Source organism: Podarcis filfolensis, assembly GCF_964270895.1.
Source record: "Podarcis filfolensis genome assembly, chromosome: 3".
NCBI classification, from domain to species: domain Eukaryota; kingdom Metazoa; phylum Chordata; class Lepidosauria; order Squamata; family Lacertidae; genus Podarcis; species Podarcis filfolensis.
The window spans coordinates 101,478,132-101,500,382 of NC_139606.1; the positions used below are offsets into that span (position 1 = coordinate 101,478,132).

At 42.7% G+C, this 22,251-nt stretch overlaps 2 long non-coding RNA genes across 4 annotated transcripts in view; one reads left to right on the forward strand and one right to left on the reverse strand.

The window, feature by feature from the left end:
• Positions 1 to 1,500: 1,500 nt before the first annotated feature.
• LOC310758867 overlaps positions 1,501 to 22,251 on the forward strand; it is a 46,396-nt gene continuing 25,645 nt past the window's right edge. The window contains exons 1-2 of one of the 3 annotated variants that reach the window (XR_014546029.1): positions 1,501 to 1,604; positions 3,757 to 3,826. This is a non-coding gene — a long non-coding RNA (uncharacterized lncRNA). Of the gene's footprint in view, positions 1,605 to 2,467; positions 2,707 to 3,753; positions 3,827 to 22,251 lie in introns of those variants that run through there. The other 2 variants (XR_014546030.1, XR_014546031.1) reach the window with 2 other exon arrangements.
• The window catches only part of LOC310758916, a 32,167-nt gene continuing 11,416 nt past the window's right edge, over positions 1,501 to 22,251 (reverse strand). Inside the window, exons 2-4 of the long non-coding RNA XR_014546091.1 lie at positions 16,762 to 16,936; positions 15,809 to 15,979; positions 1,501 to 1,574 (exon numbers count right to left, since the gene is read on the reverse strand). This is a non-coding gene — a long non-coding RNA (uncharacterized lncRNA). The remainder of the gene's footprint in view (positions 1,575 to 15,808; positions 15,980 to 16,761; positions 16,937 to 22,251) is intronic.

Below are 22,251 nucleotides of genomic sequence, written 5' to 3' on the forward strand. Positions count from 1 at the left end.
TATTATCAGATAGACAGTGTGTAGGAAAAAAGCATTAAAAGCTATTATGAGCAATGGAATTTCCCTCCCTTTTCTTACCAGAAGACTTTTCATTTTAGCCCCTGATCTGAAAAGGTCACTTTTTCATTCTTTGCACTTGGTTCTTTTTATAACTTCTATATTTCAAGCATGGGGAGGGGAAAAAATCTTTGGTGAAACTATTTTTCATCCCTGCAAGTAGTAATTCATTTTATTGCATCTGGATGTTTTACATGTAGTTCAAGTCGGCATTTTGATGACATCGACAGCTATAAAAGCCGAAAGCAAGGTGGAGTGTTTGTTTGTTTTAAAACCAGGTGCCCCCCGCCCTGCTTGAATAATTTAAAATTGGCAGAATTAATAAATCGTGAACTTCTGCCTAATCTGAAGATGTGAAATGATTTAATTTTGTTATATATAGTGGCATATGGTTTGACAGGCCAGCTAATATTTAACTGTTACTTAATTCCTCCAGTTCTCTGCCTTTTGTTAAAGGAACTTTCCTGGCTGGATCTTGTTGCTCCGGTCCATGCTAATTGCAGCTTGCATTATATTACAAATGGCTTTGTAAAGAAAACTATACCGTAAACCTGGAAAGTTGCATGTTTCTATTTGCACAAACTTGATGCACTTATTTTGAGAGGGTCATTGCAAAGGGAAGCTGTATAGGCCGTAAGAATGTCCCGTATAATAAGCTTAAACAGAACCTTTTGTCAAGCCCAGTATTCTCAGGCCTGAAAATTAGGCCTCCTTTTCCTAACTGCAAGCTGAAGTGGTTCATTACTGCGGCTTCCTTCGCCGGGCCTTGGCCCAGCCAATCCCCCCCCAGTACTCAAGGTCTGTAACTTCCTTAAAAAGGAAGAAGGAAAACAGGCTACACAAAGGTCTTGTTAGCACTTCCTATGCGAAATTAGCAGCTTTCTAAAAGGTACAACTCCAATTACCTCACATAGTGGGGACGCACACAAACCCAACAAAGACTCCAGTCTTGCAAGTGACATTCTGTCTTTCTAGAGTTACTTCCCTAATTAGGAGTGAAGAAGGCCTATTCTAGTGAGTGCATCTATTTACAGTGGGGCACAATGCTTTAACTTGAGCGTCTTTCTGAAAGACCAGTGTTAAAAAACACAAGTGCTCTTTTGGCAAAGCTGTGTATGGAGAAGCACCACATTCCTAACGGTTACACCCTCTACAGAAAAAAGAGAGAGAGATTGAGAGAGAGGGAGAGGGAGAGGGGAAAAAAAGTGTAGGTCCTTCTACCATCAAACCCGCCCCACCACCGGTATTGTTCACACTTCAAGATTCGTTTTAGACAATAAAGCTTCTGCCCAGTGAGCGCTGGGAATTACAGTGGACAATGGAGGAGGCATTCTTAAGAGTGTCTAATGATGGGGGGCAGAAAGAAAAATATTTATTGCTTTTGACAGTTTCACAAGGGGCAAAAATCCTTGTCATGGTTTAAAGTTTCCACAGCTGTTTGGAGGGGAGGGTGGCGCCTACGGACTGGAAACAGTTCGGCGTCTTTGTTTAGCAGGCCAAGCGCAAAAGGGGCCAAGCTGTGAAATTAAAGATGTAAGTTCATTAAGGTAAGAGAAATTGCTCCAGCGTTGTTGTTGGTACAGGTGTAAGCTGCGGGTCAAGATGGCCCCGACCTATTTGCCTATTGCTTGCTTGACATGGGAAGATACCTTTTTCTGAATCCATGTGTAGAGAGATATATAGGGAAAGGCTTTATTTCTATATTTATATGTTTATATATATTTATTTAGCTCCCTCTTTTTTTTCTATAGGCCCCTTTTCACTATAAAGGGCCTCAAAGAGGTTTACAAAACAAGCAACAGAATAAACACATGAGCCAAATAAGTAGGCGTTTAAAACAGAAGATACACTTGTACCTTGGCAGATAGTGGTCTACATGCCATCCACTTTCACATTCTCGTTGAGGAATAAAGCAAGTTTGTCCTTGTTTCCAAATGCAACACATCTGCATTTGTTCAGGAACACATCCATCCATCCACCCATCATTCTTTTCCACCTCTGTTGCCTTTCCCATAGCCTAATTTAGATTGTAAGCGCCTTGTGGGAAGAGACCTGCCTATTATTTATTCGGCGTGTAAAAACTCTGTAAAAGCATCACATAGTTGCTTAAATAATTAATAGTGTTGTTGAAGACAATTAGGAAACAGACCCATTTGCACAGATGGGTTATCTATCTGTCTATTTGTGTCTATATGTCTTTCAGTCTATTTGTCTGTCTGTCTGTCAGTATCTATCATTTCCCCCACATGGTTTTATCACAGATTTTGACGGTGACACTTCCTTTGCTCTCTTATCTCTCATTAAAAGTTGTTTTGAAAATCCATGGTTCTTGCTGCAAATGAACCCAGATTATTAACATTTATTCCATGTGGGGCTTTGTTTTGGTTTGTTTTACCTCAGAAGACTGCAGCTTGTTAAGAGGAAGGTTGTTAAATGGTTCTGTTCTTCTCCACAAGGCTCATAGCAAGTGAAATTTTCTTTAAAAATTAATTTCAGAAAGGAAAGTGATCACGCTCTGTAGCTGCAATGGTGCTGTAATGTTCATGCTGCCTATATGATCCATACCCAGGAGATAAAAGTAAAATCTGTGCCTAAACTCATCCAAATGGAAGGAACTGACAGCAAAGTCTCAAAGCATGCTTTTTAAAAGTAAGTCTCATTGAAACACAGAGTTGTGTTTGATTCTGAGGCTATAGATCACTTGCATGTGATGATGTCAGTGTGATATTTAATGTGCAATTAGGCTGTAAAGTTAATTTTAATGCTCATTTTCAAATAAGACAAGTAAGTCATTATCATTACATTTTGAGAGCTTTAGGCTGTAATCCTAAAAACACTTAACACAAAGTAAACCCCACGGATACAGCGGAACTTGCTTTTTTTTTTTGTAAACATGCAGAGAATTGATTGTGCTACATGTTTCATTTCTGGATAGAGAGAGAGAGGGAGCGCATCATGGATGCAGAACTGAGAGAGTATCTAATTTCATCATTTTGCGAAGCAGTGGTGTAGATAAAGGACCTTTTGCACACAATTGTTTTGCAGAGGTCAATTTTTAAACTATTGTTCAGTTTTGTACCTGAGAAGAGAGTGCAGTTTAAAGCTGATGGGCTACTTTTCTGCAATTGCACCCATATTGTGATGCTGCACTGCCCTTGATAGAAAGAAACGGCTGTCTTGAGACAGTGGCATAGCCTGCTTGGAACACTAATGTCCACATATCTATCTGCCCGTTCTCTCATTCAATTTTTAGCGCGTGTGAGGAGCTTTTAAAAGGCAGACTTTTCTATAGCAAGGCTTCCTGATTCAGGCATTCTGCCTCTGTTTCGAAGCCAGGTCTGTTTTGGATAAGTGCTTCATTGTCTCTCATTCTGTCTTGGGCAGAATATTGAAATATTTATCTTGGATTGGGGGTCTAATTCTGCTCAGCAGACATCAGTCAAAAGTGTTCCATTGACTTGGGGTTGCAAGTTGATCTGTCCTGGGTTCTCTCCCCATTTATTTCTCTTGAGCAAGATGCCTTAGGAAAAAAAGGTGGATAATCTTCAGGAAGTGGGGAACAACAGCCTTGCTAATGCACAGTAGAATCTGCTGTTATCAAAGAGTGGTTTTTCTTCTTCTTTTTGCTCAGACACAAAATAATTATTCTCTTTCCCCCCTCCCATCCTTCCCCCCACCCTTTTGGCAACAAACAAGCAGAGAAGCTGATGTCTTTGCAAAAGAGAACAGCGGCAGCGACTTGTAAACCTACCAGTCAATTTTTTAAAAGGTAGGCTTAACACTCTCTTTTTCATGTGTGAATAATGGATTCTGTTTTGCTACATAAAGAATTATTTGAAATGATGCAGCCGAGTTAAAACATACATCCGTTTAAAACCAATTTAGCATTTGCATTCAGAGATATTTCAGATGCCCCATGTTTTATGCAGCTTTCCACTCCTTTTAGCAAAAGGTGAGCTCTCCAAATGATAATTTGGTGTATTTGAAAACATGCCCATAGAATGGTGTGAGTCTCTTTATTGAGTTATTAACATTTCATATCTGTCCATATTGCTAGCACTTTCTTTCATGCTTTAACTATTTAACCGATCTGTTCTATTTTAAAATTTACCTCAGTGCTCAGAAGCATTAAATATCAGTTATTGTGGAAGGTTTGTGTTTGTATTTTGTTTCATTAAAATAACAAACAACATGGAGATGCATGTTTTACTAACAACTGCAGTCAAATAAATGACTAACACCACCAAAATGTAACACACCAAATACTAATCACAAGTTTGCAGTAAAGAACACTACAAGTGGAAGTATCACAATACAGTACACTGTATTTGCAACTTGTAAAAAAAGCATAATTTGAAGAGAGAGAATTTGCAATAAAGGAACTCTTATTACACAAATATATATTTATTCAAGAAAGAGAATATTGTTTACCTTGAGGTGTGTGCTATTTATCCAGTATTAATTTACCCAGAAAAGGAGGAAAAATATATTTCCAAATGTATCAGAATGTTGAAGATGTTGCTATCAGTTATTCACCTAGCTGATATATAAATATAGGCTATTACTGCTTAGATGTAATTCCAAGTATAAGCTCAGCCCTGTGACGCTACCTATATTTTAATATTTCTATTCAAGCAGATGTAAAAAATGACATTGAATGGGTAGACATATGCCCATGGACAACACAATATTTACAGATTCAGAGAATCTCACCCCATATAATTTTAGAAATATGTGCTGGTGTAGCTAAAATGGATAATTTCCGACAAACATCCCATTCTTAAAAAATATGTACCTGGAAGTAAGATTCCATTAATTTCAACTGAATTTAGGATCACAACCAAGTTAGTGTTTTAGAAATGCCTAAAAGTAGCCATTTCAAATACTCTTACATAATTGTATTAGACTTTTTAACAATATCATAATTCTTAATAAATTGTTATTTCCTAACAAACTTTAGGCTGGGTTTTTAAAAGTAACACCCATTTCCCCCCCGTCAATGTTGTTAACATAAAAACATTAATTTTATTTGCTCAAAAACTATAAGGTTTCTTTTTTACAATTGATGGAATTCAGTCTGAAACAATTTAAAAAAAATTGTACTCTTGGGAAAATATATCAAACTTACAGACCAGTCCTAGAAGGAAAAACCACTTTGTCTATGACACTTACTTCCAAGTAAGTGTGCATAGAAAAGAAGAGCCCATTTCTGATTTCTTCTAAGTATACAATTAATTCAATGCATGCAGTCACTAGGAGGGTGTATTTGCAGTGGATATTTGGTTTGGGGTATATAACTGAATGGCTGGGAAAAACTTTTAAAATGCTAAATTATCACCGCTTTGCATATATGTATATATTTGTGTGTGTGTGTGGAAAATACTCTCATTAAAGAGGTGGACCACAAATCTGAAGAAAGTGTATGAAGTGTAGCATGCAAAACTAAAATGCACTTTCCAGGTAAATAAAATTGGAAAATGTTCTTACAAATTCTGCTGTGCTGCATTTTTTCTCCTGCCCTCTGCAGTTCTGAATTTCTTCTGCTCCTATTCTGAGGATTAGCAATTTAAGTTATGTATTAAACATATCTGGCAAGCTCAATCTAAGAGTCATTATACATGTTTTAATAGCAAAAAATGTGTCATTGCCAGACACAATTTTAATATTTCAAGATATGCTTCTTTCCCTTAATAGCCTGATTAGAAAATTTACTTGGAAGGGTAGTTTTAAGATGCATATTGTGGCCGGCAAAATAAATATTCAAGATACTTCCCCCCTTTTTTTAAAAAAAGGTTTTTTATGCTTAAACAAATTTCTGCAAATCAGTGTGTATTTATTTATTTATTTAAAGTCTTTGCTAAGAATATGTACAAAAACTTTGCAATGTACACTATATTTCCAGTCCCTAATTTGAAGGCCCTGGATAGATTATTAGGCCTTGATCCATGAAAAACATATGCACTTATCATAAGTCATGGCATGCTGGCATGGTCTTGAATATTTGAAAAAAGAAAATAGATATATTTGCTTTTCCATAAGTAAATAAGGCATTTTCATCGTGAGCAAGATAACTGTGATGTCTTTGTGGTTTGGTGTTGTGCCCCACCTAATAATTTTTTTATTTTTTTTTTACATGCCAGCTTCAAAAGATCCCTTTCCTATTGACCTGGGAAGTCACAACAGGGATCTGTCTATCTGTTCAACATCCCCGCAGCTGTGAAAGATGTCATAGGTTAGACCAGGAATGGGAAACTGTTGATCCTCATGTGCTGTTGGACTCCAACGCCCATCAGCCTCATGAAGCATGGCCAATGGTTAGGGATAACAGGCGTTGTAGTCCAATAACATCTGGCAGTCATAAATTCCCCCATCCCTAAGTTAGACCTAAACATTACTGCTAAAAATGGCCCCTTCGTGTTGACGTCAGCTCCAAAAATGTAGTCAATGCATAGTATCTGATGGCTTTACGTTGTCTATTTCCCTGCCCAACCAATGTGGATGAAGAAACTCACATGATGGTGAAGCTGTGTCATGGAGATGTGTGGCAGAATAGAGAGGGAGAATATGGAGGTTGCTGTTTTCACCAGCATCACACTGGTGCATGCAATCTGTCTTTCTGGGTACATCAGTGGTCTCAGCTTTATCACTGTCAACACCCACCTTGATCTAGTATAAGGTGAAATTGGATTCCTGGTGGCTCTAGCTCACAGGTGTGGAAGATGAGTGGTAGAAAAGTCATGTTGCAACTTGCATGGCTACGAGGTTGTTAGAGAGACAGGATGGTTCTTTGGGTCTGGGTTTTTTTTTCAGTCCAGAAAAATGGCAGGCAAGGGGGAGACATGATAGAGCTGCAAAAATCTGAGTATTGTGTGAAGGAAGTGGATATACAGAAGTGTTTCCTCCCACCTTTCTTTCTCACAACACTGGAACCTGGGTTCAGCCACAGAAAGTGAATGGTGAGAGATTTGGGACAGGCAGAAGGAAGTACTTAACTCACCCCATAGTTAAACTATGGGATTTGCTACCAATAAAATGTAGCGATAACCACCTATAAGGATGGCTGTAATAGGAGGGGAAAAACAAGTTCATGGAGCATAAAGTGATCAATAGCTACTAGTCATGATGGCTAAATATTACTTCCAGAGCTATAGGAAGTGATAACAGCTGCTAGGAATCATCTGTGTGGAGAGTGCCATGGGAATAGAATGCTGGATTAGATAGGCCTTTGATTTGATCCAACAGGGCTTATGGGTTGCAATTTAGCAACCCGTGTCTCAGTAAGTATTCGGGTGCCATAAATTAGGTTCTCACAACTTGTGACCAATCTTACAACTTGTGACTCAATAAATCTTACGTTTTGACAGCCAGTCTGGTGCTTCAAGAAGGATGGGGACGTCAAGCACCAAATATATCACAAAACAGAGAGAGAGGAGGCAGATTATATGTGGAAAAAACAACAGTGTAATTCTATGCATGCCAGAATTAGAACACGTGTCTACTCCCAGGGAAATGTGCATAAGCTAAGGGCTGCCATATGTCCGGGTTTTCCTGGACACGTCAGGGAATTCGGACGGAAAATGGCATCTAGGCAGATTTTCGGCAAATCGGAAGGAAATAAATGTCTGGGGAAAACCAGACATATGGCAAAGGGGGAGATAATAATAATAATAATAATAATAATAATAATAATAATAATAATAATATTAAAATTTAAAAAAGGCCAAAAACTTTGCTTTTGGGAGGAGATGTTTTTCCCTTTTGGGAATATGGCAACCCTAGCATAAACCCAAATGCAGCCCAAAAGTACTGTTCCATTAGGCCAGGACTGAGGAACTTGTGGCCTTCCAGGCATTGTTGGCAGCCCTAACTATTTCTGACCCTGGATGTGCTAACATCTAGGTTTCACATCCCAGCATTAAATCATTATGTGTGTGCATGTCTATGTGTGCATGTGGACCAAATATATTCGATGTATTTGAAAATAATCACACAGAAAGGAAATTGACACCATAAGTCAACCTTGGCCAACCTGGTGCCCTCCATACGTTTTGAACTACAACTCCCATCAGCCCCTGTCAATAGGTGCTGATTGGGACTGTTGGGAGCTGTAGTCCAAATGTTTTATTTTTTTAAAAAAGAGTGCTGCTCTACAACACAAATAGTTTCAAGGTGGCCTGCAGATACACATGGAGGGCACCAGGTTGGTCCAGGCTGCCTTAAGTATTCAAAAAATGTATGCTGTCTCTCGTCACACACAACCCTTCCTCTTTATGGCAGTACAGTCCATTCAGAAGTTTCAGAATTATACCTTAATTGTGCCATAAAGATGAGGCACCATGGCGGCCACCACGGCAGAAAGCAGCTCCTGAAGCCAGCTGAGTAAACGGCTCTGGCTGGCTGGCTCCCGGGCTGCCAGGACTGCTGCCGCAAGCGCCACTAGCAGAGAGGAATCGGGGTGCCCGGTGCGTTTATCAGAGGAGCCGAAACACCCCCCGCACACACACAACCTTGATCGAGCCAGGAAGGCACCCGGGCACTCACCCAACAACCCAGAGGAGCTCCAGGACCAGGAGGACCGTGGAGCTAATGCGAAGAGGGGGAAGGAAAGGGGGAAAGAGAAAGAGAGAAAGAAAAAGGAGTCCCAACCTTACTGCTGCTGCTGCCATCGCTGCCACTGAGGGAAAGAAGAGGAGAGTACGCACCGCTGAGGAGACTGCGGGAACCCCAGAGAAGCCCTCAAGACACAACCCGGATGGGACACAAATGACCGCCTAATCCAGACGCTCTGTAAAAGCCACCAGTCGACAACGCCTGTGCAGCTCAGCAACATCCAGGAACCACCACCTGCACAACTCCAAATCACAACACCCCACTCACCAAGAGGACATCAAGCAGGTCTTAAACCAAAAGCATCAGTGAGACTGCGTTGACACCAACCAGGGAGATGGCAAACAACACTGAGAACACAAACCCCCCCCCACCAAGATGAGAATGACACAACAACAAAACAAGAACTGAAGGAAGTGAAAACAAGACTAACAGAACTACTGAAGGTGTTCAGTGACCTGACCTCCAAAGTGGAAACTCTAGAAAACAAGAACCAAATACAAGAAAGAATAATAGAGGAGTACCGAGAGAAAAACACACGTGTGAATAATAAGTTGGCTGAACTAGAAACCCACCTGGAAAGAATAGAAACAGAAAACACAGAAATGAAAATCAAACAAGCAGACCTCGAAGATCTCAGTAGATGCTGCAACATCCACTTCTGCAACTTTCCTGAAAAAGTGGAGGAGAAAAGCCCAGCAAACCTAATTGTTTGCTGGCTGAAAAATACTATCCCAAACCTGGCACTCAAGGTAGACGACCTGGGGAGGGCTCACAGAGCCCTAAAACCTATGCCGAACCCCCCCCCCCCAAGAGACATCATTGTAATAATAATTGTGTGCTTCACACCCTACAAAAAGAAAGAAGAGGTATGGAACAACCTCAGAAACTCAACCAAGCTTCGATACAGAGACAACCCAATATTGGCCTTATAGGATTTATCTCAGGACACCCTAAATCGGAGGAAAAGCCTACGCCCATGCACCCAGCATCTCCAACAAGCAGGGATCAAGTACCGATGGGGCTTCCCCTTCTGCCTCATTGTAACAACCAACAGAACACAACACATGGCTACCAACATACCCAACATTGGCGTCACAAAGACGCTTAACACCGTCTCACTGACCACCCCCTATCACAAACGACAGGGAGGACGGCCTGCCCCTGAACCAGGCCCTCCACACCAGCTGAGACTTAGGACCAACCGGCTAAACACCAGAAGGCCCAAAAAACCCCTAAAATCACCTATATGACTACATATAGGATACTCTCTATAATTTACCCCCAACTCTTTAACCCAAATCTAATCCTAATCCCACTAGTCCCCCACCCACCACACGCTAGGTCAGCGCAACCCCATTGGTTCGTTAAACAACACAAAGTCGGGCCCACAGGTAAACTTTGTAAAGTCAGAAGCTATGTGCTTCAACACCCCTCCTCACACCCAAAAAGAACTCACTAATGTCACCAAAATAAAACTTCGCCACACCAAGTTCAGATACCTAGGGGTACAAATAACCAGAAACCTCAATAGATTGTACCTCCACAACTACAAGCCCCTGTGACAACAAATTAACAAAGACCTAAAGAGATGGAACAACATGAATTCCACTCTTTCAGGCAAAATAGCCATGATCAAAATGATCACCCTCCCAAAATTAACCTACCTATTCCAAACCCTCCCAATCTTGATTCCCCCAACCCAACTCTGCAGATGGCAGAGAAAACTACACTCTTTTATCTTCTCACATAAAAAACCAAGAATAAGCCCCAAATACCTGCACCTCCCCACCTCAGAAGGAGGATGGGGAATCCCCAACATAGAAGCATATTACATTGCCAACCAAATACGCCATATAATCCCATATATACTAGAAGATGAGACCAAACAATGGATACACCTAGAGAGGGACACAATTGAAAATACCTGCACCACAGCATACCCACTCCTCCCAAACAAACTAAAGAAAATTCCCACAACACTTAACAGGTACACACAGACCATGCTCAAAGCATGGAAAACACAAATAGGCAAACTATCCCCAATCCCATCCCCACTAATCCCCCTGGTGTACCACCCATTATTCTACCATGCAGCACAAAACCTCCAGATAAAAACCTGGCGAACCAAAGGCTTGTCAACACAAGAAATACAAGACAAAATAGAAGACACCCAAATGCCCTGGTTAACACAACACCAACTACATGCCCTCTTAAACAACCCAACAGTAAAATCAGCAGCAACTAGGCCCCTGACGATCTTCGAAAACCTTCTCCTAACAACAAAGGGACACGGTAAAGGGATGGTATCTGCAATATACAAAATACTACTCTAAAATCCCACGAACCTCCTAGACACAATCAAAAAACAATGGGAGGATGACATAGGCTATGAGATTAACCCCACTCAATGGACCAGAATGTGGTCTAAACCCCCCTTTAAATCCATATCAACGAAAAGAAAAGAACTCACTCTGAAACTCACCTACAGGTGGTACCTAACACCCAGAAAACTATGTAAAATAACTAAGCAAGTATTAGCATTCACCCCAGAATAGACCCTACTAAACATCTTCCAAGACAATAATGCCCACAAAGCACTCATAACCCACCTACTTTCAGCGGCCAGAAACATCATAACCAGACACTGGAGAGACCTGTCAGGAGTAAGCAGGGACCAATGGTACCAAATAGTATGGGAAACAGCCTTACTAGAAAAATTAACCAATAAACTGAAACTGACACGGGAACAAATAGAAGAAGACACCTTCACGTATGGCTCTCCTTTATCACATACACAGCCCAGCAAGACATTGACAAAAATCCATCAACAACATACAAATCAAGATGGCTAACCTGATCCAAAACACCCACCACCCCACTCACACATGAAAACAAAGATCACCACAGCCAATCACAAACAAACAGCCATACCCTAGGCCAACCCCAACCTCTCTCACCACCAAAGAAACACAAGTGAATAGCAGAGAACCTGCACAAGTGACGCTGACACAAAACCCCACATATATTAAGTAAAATAGAAATATCACCACCACACCCCCACTCACCTTTCCCCCTTCCACCTCTTTCCCCCTTTTCTTCCTAATGTCTCAGCAAATGAAACTGATCTGTAAAAAATGTTACTTGAAAAAAAAAGAGACAAATTGCACATACTTTTGTAAACCAAGAAAATCTTTAATAAAAATAAAATAAAATTGTGCTATAAATGTGTGAACCCTCCTGGAGATAATTTGTGGACTTGTACAGGAAAGAAGAAACCATCATTTGTAATCAATATCCAATTCCCTAGGCTTAACAATTTCCACCAATGATTAAAAAAACCTCCTGCACTAGAAATATTGTCTTCAGATAGCCCTACTGAGCCCAGGTTTTCTGTAGGACTGACCACTAGAATTATAGCAACTAAACACATGAATAATGCTGCATTCATCTGTCTGCCTGTCTGGCTATCATCTATCTATCTATCTATCTATCTATCTATCTATCTATCTATCATCTCCCATCCATTTATTAGTGATCTCCCCACCCCCACCCCGCCGCCGCCATCAGCCATAATCTAACAAATCTACATGGTTTTTCTTACTCATTCTACTCATAACTATTGATGGGGTAGAAATTTCTGTTCAGTTCGCATTTAATTAAAACTTTCTGAACAATATGGAAAGAGGCCACCCTTCAAAAATTGCACTTTTAATAGATTTGCAGTTCAGTTCTCCAGCCAAATAAGGTGTGCAGACATGCCCGTACTAGGGTAAAGTGTGCAAATAAATGCATAGGTTAGTGAAAATAACTCACAAAATGCATCATAGTAAGGGGAAATTGCTTTTCAAAAATGTGTGCCTTAGCCAAAACTGCATGAAAAGTGTGTTCATTAGGGGGAATGTGCATGAAAATGTTTATAAATTTGTATTTGCGATTTAACCAAAATTCACAAATTGCTGCGGAAATGTTGAGAACTGAATTCAAGACTGGAAAAATTAGAAAGCGACATATTCGCCATTCCCTGCTCTTAACAAAAATAGTCAAGATTTTGAAATGTAGTACATGCCAGCAAATTAATTTTATTGTTTTATTCATTAATCAGATTGCTAAAACAGGGCAGATTACAGCATAGAAAAATAAAATGGTGCCATCACACTCAAATAAGCAATGAAAGCAGGTAAAATATAACAAATGAAGTTATCATCTATAACTCTGGACTGTCATAAAACTTTGACAGAGAGTCCCATCAATGCCATCAGACTCCTGCAAAGGCAGAGGTATGTTTTCATTTGGCACCGGAAGGTGTGTCAGATGCAGTTGCCAAACAAGGCCGTGCCTTGTTTACAGGTAAAGTTTACAGGTTAGCAATGTTCTTAGGCAATCTGGTAAATAGTATGTACAGTGTACGCCAATGTACAGTGAGACATTGGTGATCTCTGCTGTATTGAATGGATGCAGCAGATCCTGTGTCGTAAGTGTTTTTCAGTGAAATGAATGCAGCTTAGTCATAGGTTCAGGGTGGGGAAACTCCTCCTCATTTGGCACTTTATTTGGTCCCCAGGCTGCCCCTTGACTTTCCAGACCCCAGCCTACTATACAAAGGTAAAATTAACATTCATTGCTCCACCCACTTTTGCCTCTGGCTCTGTCAGGATCCTAGAGCCCTTCAACCTCCTTCCCAAAGCTGGAAAGGTGCTAACTAGACTTAGGGGGGGGGGAGGTGGGAAGACTCTAGGACTCTCTCAGAGTCCCAAAGCCCAGCACCTTGCTTACCCAGCTTTGGGAAGGCAGTTTGAGGGGCCCCTCAAATGTTGCCAAGGGCTGCCCAAAATGCCTTGAGGGTTGCATTGGACCACCTTGTGCTATGGGATTGTAGTTGATCAGAACACGAGTCAGCTGTGTGGTATGACTGCAAAAAGGATGGGCGCAATTTTAGCCTGCAGCAATAGGCGTCTTAATGAATTAATGGAACTTTGTTTTGCACTAGCGATATATCATCTGAAGTACAGTGTCCAATTCTCGATCTTGCAGTTTGAATTCTTCTGTGCAAAGCTTGTAAACTGCGGGTGGGGAACCTCTGGCCTGACACAGATCCCTATTTGGCCTTTTCCCCCAAACCACACCCACCTACCCTATACCTGATGTCATATGTGATGTCATGTATGTGCAGGGAGAGACAGTCAATCATAGAGTCGATCCATGCAGAGAGCAGCTTTGCCAGCCCTATGTTTGGTGCTTTGCCGGGCAAAGGGCCGACAAAACCCCATGCGCTATCGTTCCCAGGTGCCTGGCAGCCAACTGGCTATTGAGTGCTTGGGAAGTGCTGCGCATGGGACAGCTGGGTGGGAGAAACCACCTGTCAGTCATCTGACATAATGATGCCTGGTGAGTGACAAGTGGGTTGTCCAGCCCACCTGTCAGCACCAGCCTATGGGGGGTGAGGAAAGATAGCGATCTGGCCCATCAGGCCAAAAAAGGTTCCTTGATCTGGACAAACTGGAACAGTTTCAGAGAAGTACAATGAAGGTGGTCAGTGGGGGGAAAGTCCCATGAGAGGAAAGCTGGAGGAACCAAGTATGCTTAGCCTGGAAAAGAGAAGAGTGAAGTTCAGGTCAATTCTGTGTCCAGGGCAGCTGTTTACCAGCTCCATCTGGTACGCAGGCCCTGATCCAGTTTGCTGAAATTGTAGCGCTCCCTTGGTCATATGTTGCTTCCTTACTCACAAGGAATGCTCATTTGGGACTCACAGCTGTCCATGGAGGTGCAGGTCAATTCTGTCTCCAGGGCAGCTGTCTACCAGCTCCACCTGGTACGCAGGCTGAGACCCTATCTGCCCACGTACGGTCTCGCCAGAGTGATGCATGCTCTGGTTATCTCTCACTTGGACTACTACAATGCACTCTATGTGGGGCTACCTTTGAAGGTGACCCGGAAACTACAACTAATCCAGAATGCGGCAGCTAGACTGGTGACTGGGAGCGACCGCCGAGACCACATAACACAATGTAGGTCTTGAAAGACCTACATTGGCTCCCAGTACGTTTCCGAGCACAATTCAAAGTGTTGGTGCTGACCTTTAAAGCCCTAAACGGCCATGGCCCAGTATACCTGAAGGAGCATCTCCACCCCTTTCGTTCAGCCCTGACACAGAGGTCCAGTGCCGAGGGCCTTCTGGCAGTTCCCTCACTGCGAGATGCCAAGTTACAGGGAACCGGGCAGAAGGCCTTCTTGGTAGTGGCACCCACCCTGTGGAATGCCCTCCCACTAGATGTCAAAGAGAACAACAACTACCACACTTTTAGAAGACATCTGAAGGCAGCCCTGTTTAGGGAAGCTTTTAATGTTTGATGGACTACTCTATTTTAATATTTTGTTGAAAACTGCCTAGAGTGGCTGGGGAAACCCAGCCAGATGGGCGGGGTATAATAATAATAATAATAATAATAATAATAATAATAATAATATATTATTATTATTATTATTATTATTATTATTATTATTAATTATACACTGGGTTGAAGAAAAACCTAGTCATAATCAGTGCAGACCCATTGAAATCATTGGGGAGGGGCTATAGCTCAGTGCTCCCAGGTTCAGTCCCTGGCACTGCAAGGTAGGTTTGGGAGAGACCCCTGCCAGCACTGGGGTGCCTGCGTGACTTCTGCCTGGAGGGTGTGTGCACTGTGCCCCATTGGGGTAGTGGTGGTGGAAATACTCGGGGGGGCATAAAAATGGGGGGGCCAAGGAAGGTCAGTTGGCAGGGAGTAAGAAATGTCCCTATTTTCATCTGAGGAATGTTGGGAGGTATGTCTATTAAAGGCATGGGGCAGGCACATATTAATAGTCCGTTTGGGGTATCCAATGTTGATCGGACCCAAAGCAGATCCATTGAAACCAATGGACTTTGGTGCATTGAGTTCAAGGGGCCTACTCTGATGTTGTTGGATATTATTGAATAGTACCATGGAATGGGTACCATAAATTCTTAGAATTTGTTCGAAATCTACAGTATTTATTTCTGAGGTTGGTCTTCAAATGCACAAATCATATGCAGTCTTTAGCAGGAGAATGATTATAGCCGTAATGGAAATTCTCAGTGTGGATTTGAACGTTATTGATGTCTGAGTGACAAAATACTTACATATAGCATGTGCCTATGGAGTTGCCTGCGTGATCTCTGAATCCAGACTGCAGAACTTAAAACAATCAGAAAGAAGCCCTTTCTTCATGACGTACTGTTTGCTGTGTTAAGTGTTGGCTTATTTATGCGGAGTTTGGAAAATCTGCCATCGAGCAAGGGGCCATCCATCAGCTAAGGAAATGAAAAGGCATTTGGGAATGGGAATTATAAGGACACAGAAAGAGACACGCACAGAGAGAAATAGACAGGAGCCAGTCTCTTCTAAGTTCTTAGTTTGGGCACCAAGTTAAGACACAAAAGCATTTGCAACAACATTGTGGGAAGAAAGAATAAAAGCGAGGCTGTACAGCCATTAAGGCAATTAAGGAAAGATTAAGGTTGCTTTTTGTTGAAAGACCCATTAATCAATAGGCCAGAATTCACAGCATGTTGCAAAACATAAGTCTACAAAAAAAAAGAAGGAAAAAAAGGAAGAGGGGGCGGGGGGGGGCACAGACCAAACCACTGGCCCCAATTCAGAGTTCCTCTTGAGAAGCAGTGGACTGTGTATAAGCTGTTGCATTCAAGGATCAGCTCTGATAATACTGATCACCTCTCTCTCTCTCTCTCTCTCTCTCTCTCTCTCACACACACACACACACACACATTCTCTCTCTCTCTCTCTCTCTCTCTCTCACACACACACACACACACACACACACATTCTCTCTCTCTCTCTCTCTCTCTCTCTCTCTCTCTCTAGGCAGGAGTGTGGCAGTAGATCCCTACCTGACGCCACACATGCACACCCAAAGGAGATAAGAATTTAATGCTACCAATTAGTACTATGACAAATCTTTCCTTCAGATTTCCAGATGATTTTTTGTCCCATGTGAAAGAGGCTGGATTCCTCTTGTCTCTGCCTCTTTCTCAGGAGGCTTGAGAAATTCACAAAATTAGCAGTTTACACTTACCTTACACATGACGTGGCCAAGCGGGTGTGAGTAAGTGAACAGCCTCTTTCATTGAGCAATTATTTCTTGGCACTCTGCAATCTTCCCAGCCCACACTTCCTAAAAACTCCGTGATGTCCATGTTCGCTGCGCTTTCCTGTGAGTGCAGGCACGTTGGAAGCCTGAAGGGTGCAGACTGCAAGAGTGCGGATGGGCAGAATGCACTCACAAAAGGTTAGACAAACCAAAATGCTTGTTTACAAAGCTATTGTACTACCAACCTTACTGTATGCTTGTGAAACATGGACCACTTACAGACGCCATCTCCTACTTCTCGAAAGATTCCATCAACAGTGTCTCCGAAAGTTTTTACACATCACTTGGGAATACAGGTGAACTAATACCAATAATACTAATACAGGAAAAAGCAAAGATCACCAGTGTTGAAGCAATGATTCTTCAACATCAACTTTGTTGGACTGGTCATGTTGTTTGGATGCCTGATTATCATCTTCCAATGCAACTACTCTATTCCAAACTTAAAAATGGAAAGCGTAATGCTGGTGGTCAACAAAAGAGGTTTAAAGACAAGGCAAATTTTTAAAAATATAGTATAAGCACCAACAATTAGGAAACACTGGCCTGCGAGCATTCCAATTGGAGAACAGCGTTTACCAAAGGTGTCATGGGCTTTGAAGACACTCGAACTCAGGACACAAGGGAGAAATGTGCTAAGAGGAAAGGCACGCTTGGCAAATCCACACCGTGATCAACTCCTGCCCAGAAACCAATGTCTCCACTGGGGAAGGATGTGTGGATCCAGAATTGGCCTCCACAGTCACTTATGGACTCATTGTTAAAATCGTGTTTATGGAAGACAATCTTACTCAGCTATGAGTGATCACGAAAGAAAGAAAGAAAGAAAGAAAGAAAGAAAGAAAGAGAGAGAGAGAGAGAGAGAGAGAGAGAGAGAGAAGACACTGGTCACCTGGGAAGTAAGGCAAATGTGATAAAAAGCCAACATCCCACTCATTATTCGCTTGGATAATTTTCTAACTAAGTTTACTTTCTCATTCATTGAGGATAAATGGTCTGGGAAACATCTTGGCACATTGCTAGGACAAAGTTTGTGTTTAGAGGTTCCGTGGGCATTTGATGCATCATCCTTCTATGTGAACTGTTTTTCCCATGAGGGATTGCAATATATGAAAGCAGTGACTAAATATATCTTAAGCCAAATGATGTGGAGGCGTCGTAGTGAAAATTCCTGTTGTTTTGCATAAATCAAAGCCCCCTGTAAACAGGCAGGTTTTCAGCACACACTGAAACTGCACAATCATTGGCACATGTCTTCTTTTGAAACACGTGCACTGTAAACCTATACCCGTCTACCTGGGAGTAAGCCTCTTGGAATTCAGAGAGACTTACTATGCCCAACATGCCTGTCTCTGCCCCTCCCTCTCATGGTCCTGGGAGACTAGGGGGAGGAGAGATGGTCACAGCCAGAGGGGGAGACACCCTGGCTTTGTCACCAACCTGACTCATCTCTGCCTCTTGGCCTCCCTCTTCTCCAGCTTCCGCCTCTGCTTCTGATTTGGGATTTCTCTCTGCCATAGACTCTCCCTGCTCACCACGCCCTGTTACCTCTTCAGCTTCTGACACCTCCTCCTCCCAGGCTTCTCCTTCTGACCACTTGTCATAGTCCCACCACCAGTCCCCTGGCTCTGAGTCTTCTTCCCATGGAGGTTCCCAGCTGGTGCCTCCCACTTTTCCTCTGTGTCCAGCCAGTCTACAACAGGAAGGAAGACAGTTTCCAGCTATTCCTCTTCCCTCTGGAGCCTGCCACGTCCACCCAAATCTGCTCCAAGGGGTCCTTCAACCCTCCAGAGCAGATTTTGGGGAGATGAGGTGCTATGGAGGGTGGGGAGTGCTGAAAATTGCCTTGCTTGGTATTCGGCTGACTGATACTTTTCGTCAGCACAGTGGTGCCACTTGAATCCCCCCGATATTTCCTTTTTAACTCTGATTTGTGGGAGAATATTTAGTTATTGAATTAATACATCTACTTGAAAAAAACCTATTTGACTCTACCCAAGAGCAAGTCCTGCTATGATGATGATTCACAGAAGGGCCATTTCCACAGTAGGCCTTTGACTCTGGAACAATCTTCCCTCAAAGGCGTATCTGTCTCTCACATTATCGAGTTCTTTCAGGCACCAACTCAAAACATTTTATCTATCCAGGCTTTTGCAGTTCAATAAATAGAAGATGAACTCCTAATTAGCACTGTTTGTACTCCTTTTTAATACTTTGGTACTAAATTTTTAGTGCCTATGTGTTTTTAGCTCTGTTTTTAAATGTTTGGTGTACATTGCCTCAGTGGCATAGCTATTAACATGAGTTTGACCAAACTGCGGGACGCAGTTGAAGACAAGAGTGCCTGGTGTGCTCTGGTCCATGGGGTCACGAAGAGTCGGACATGACTAAACGACTAAACAACAACAACAACAACAACACACACATACATAATTTTATTTGAATGCTGCCTTTCCACAGTTCAAACCATGCTCAAGGCAGCTTAAAGGTAAAGGTACCCCTGCCCGTACCGGCCAGTCTTGACAGACTCTAGGGTTGTGCGCTCATCTCACTCTATAGGCCGGGAGCCAGCGCTGGCCGAAGACACTTCCAGGTCACGTGGCCAGCGTGACGAAGCTGCATCTGGTGAGCCAGTGCAGGACACGGAAACGCAGTTTACCTTCCCGCTGGTAAGCGGTCCCTATTTATCTACTTGCACCCGGGGGTGCTTTCAAACTGCTAGGTTGGCAGGCGCTGGGACCGAACGACGGGAGCGCACCCCGCCGCGGGGATTCGAACCGCCGACCATGCGATCGGCAAGTCCTAGGCGCTGAGGTTTTACCCACAGCGCCACCCGCATCCAACATGTAAAAAACACATAACATAACAAAAGTAGTCATAAACAAGAAACAAAACATGAAAAAATATAAAACCAAACCAAACTAAACTATTTCTACATAAATTGCAACAAAATCTAAAATAAAGATGCAAAAAACAAAAACAAAAATCCCAAACAACATTCCAGTCCAAAAGTCTGTTCAGCATCCTCAGCTTTTGTAGCTGGAGTCAGTCCGTGCTCCATCCTCCTACCCAAGTGGAAAGATGCCTGCAAGGCAGGGAGCAGGTCTTTCAGGCCAAGGTGGTAATCAAACTACCTTATACTGAGCCCAGATCATTGGTCCATTTAGCTAAGTGTTGTTGACTCTGACTAGCAGCTACTCTCCACAGTCTGAAGCAGGTGCTTTCCCCATCCTGACCTAGAGATTACATGGTTTGAACATAGGACCTTCTGCATGCAAATAAGCCCAAAGTTGATAATAAGCGAGATCATGGACCAGGTGGAATTAGAAGCCTGGTGGAATTACAAGCCTGGTAGATGAAGGGAACGCAGTGGATGTAGCCTACCTTGATTTCAGCAAGTGGATGTAGCCTACCTTGATTTCAGCAAGGCATTTGACAAGGTGCCCCATGATATTCTTGTAAAGAAGCTGGTAAAATGTGGTCTTGACTATGCTACCACTCAGTGGATTTGTAACTGGCTGACTGACCGAACCCAAAGGGTGCTCATCAATGGTTCCTCTTCATCCTGGAGAAGAGTGACTAGTGGGGTGCCACAGGGTTCTGTCTTGGGCCCGGTCTTATTCAACATCTTTATCAACGACTTGGATGATGGACTCAAGGGCATCCTGATCAAATTTGCAGATGACACCAAACTGGGAGGGGTGGCTAACACCCCAGAGGACAGGATCACACTTCAAAACGACCTTAACAGATTAGAGAACTGGGCCAAAACAAACAAGATGAATTTTAACAGGGAGAAATGTAAAGTATTGCACTTGGGCAAAAAAAAATGAGAGGCACAAATACAAGATGGGTGACACCTGGCTTGAGAGCACTACATGTGAAAAGGATCTAGGAGTCTTGGTTGACCACAAACTTGACATGAGCCAACAGTGTGACGCGGCAGCTAAAAAAGCCAATGCAATTCTGGGCTGCATCAATAGGAGTATAGCATCTAGATCAAGGGAAGTAATAGTGCCACTGTATTCTGCTCTGGTCAGACCTCACCTGGAGTACTGTGTCCAGTTCTGGGCACCACAGTTCAAGAAGGACATTGACAAACTGGAACGTGTCCAGAGGAGGGCAACCAAAATGGTCAAAGGCCTGGAAACGATGCCTTACGAGGAACGGCTAAGGGAGCTGGGCATGTTTAGCCTGGAGAAGAGGAGGTTAAGGGGTGATATGATAGCCATGTTCAAATATATAAAAGGATGTCACATAGAGGAGGGAGAAAGGTTGTTTTCTGCTGCTCCAGAGAAGCGGACACGGAGCAATGGATCCAAACTACAAGAAAGAAGATTCCACCTAAACATTAGGAAGAACTTCCTGACAGTAAGAGCTGTTCGACAGTGGAATTTGCTGCCAAGGAGTGTGGTGGAGTCTCCTTCTTTGGAGGTCTTTAAGCAGAGGCTTGACAACCATATGTCAGGAGTGCTCTGATGGTGTTTCCTGCTTGGCAGGGGGTTGGACTCGATGGCCCTTGTGGTCTCTTCCAGCTCTGTGATTCTATGATTCTATGATTCTATGAGAACCATGGCCTTCCCTGTTCACAGCCACTGCATCATCTGGCTGCGTGAAACTAACTCTCCTATTTGCTCCACACCAATCGCCTGCCCAATCAGAGAACTCTCCTATTGCTTCTGAAATGTGCTCCGGCTAGGGATCTGGTGATCTTCCAGGGGAAGTGAGGTTTCACAGAATGGAAGCTGCTACAAAGACCACTTCTGTTAAGAGCAGCTGTTAGTTTCTGCTGCTAATCCTAGCGCCTCCTGTTTTTCCAGCGGCTACCAATCAACCTGTTGCATACCACAGACTGAGGTTTTTGCCTTGTTATTTATTTTGCTTCTTGCTGGGAATGAGGTAGCCCTTTCCAACGAAAATATTCTTAAGGCTGCAACAACTGTGGCGTGAGCCCCACTAAAAATTCGGCACAATTTATTTCTGAGGCATAAAGTCGAGCTGCACAAATTATGAGTTGCAAGAGGATCAAAAGCAATCCTGATCTGAACTACCAAAACTCATATTAAGACTCATATTAAGGAGCCAATAAAATAGGATATGTGGCCATCCTGTTCCGAAAGGTCTCTTCCAACTCCCAGGGGGGAGGGCAATAGAGAGAAAGAGAGAGAGGACATACAGAGGAAGGAAGAGGTAGGAAAGGTCATTGAATCATAGAATTGTAGAGTTGGAAGGAACCCCAAAGGTAATCTAATTCAACCCCCAGCAAGGTCTGTTCATTCACAAAAGGGAAGTTAGGATCCAAACCTTTGTCTTCTTCCTTTAACTTGTTCTGTTTGCCAGTCTTATGACATGCTTGCTGATGGCCATTTATTTCCCAGCAACTTGTCTTCTGGAGTGAGAAGAAAGGAAACCCTT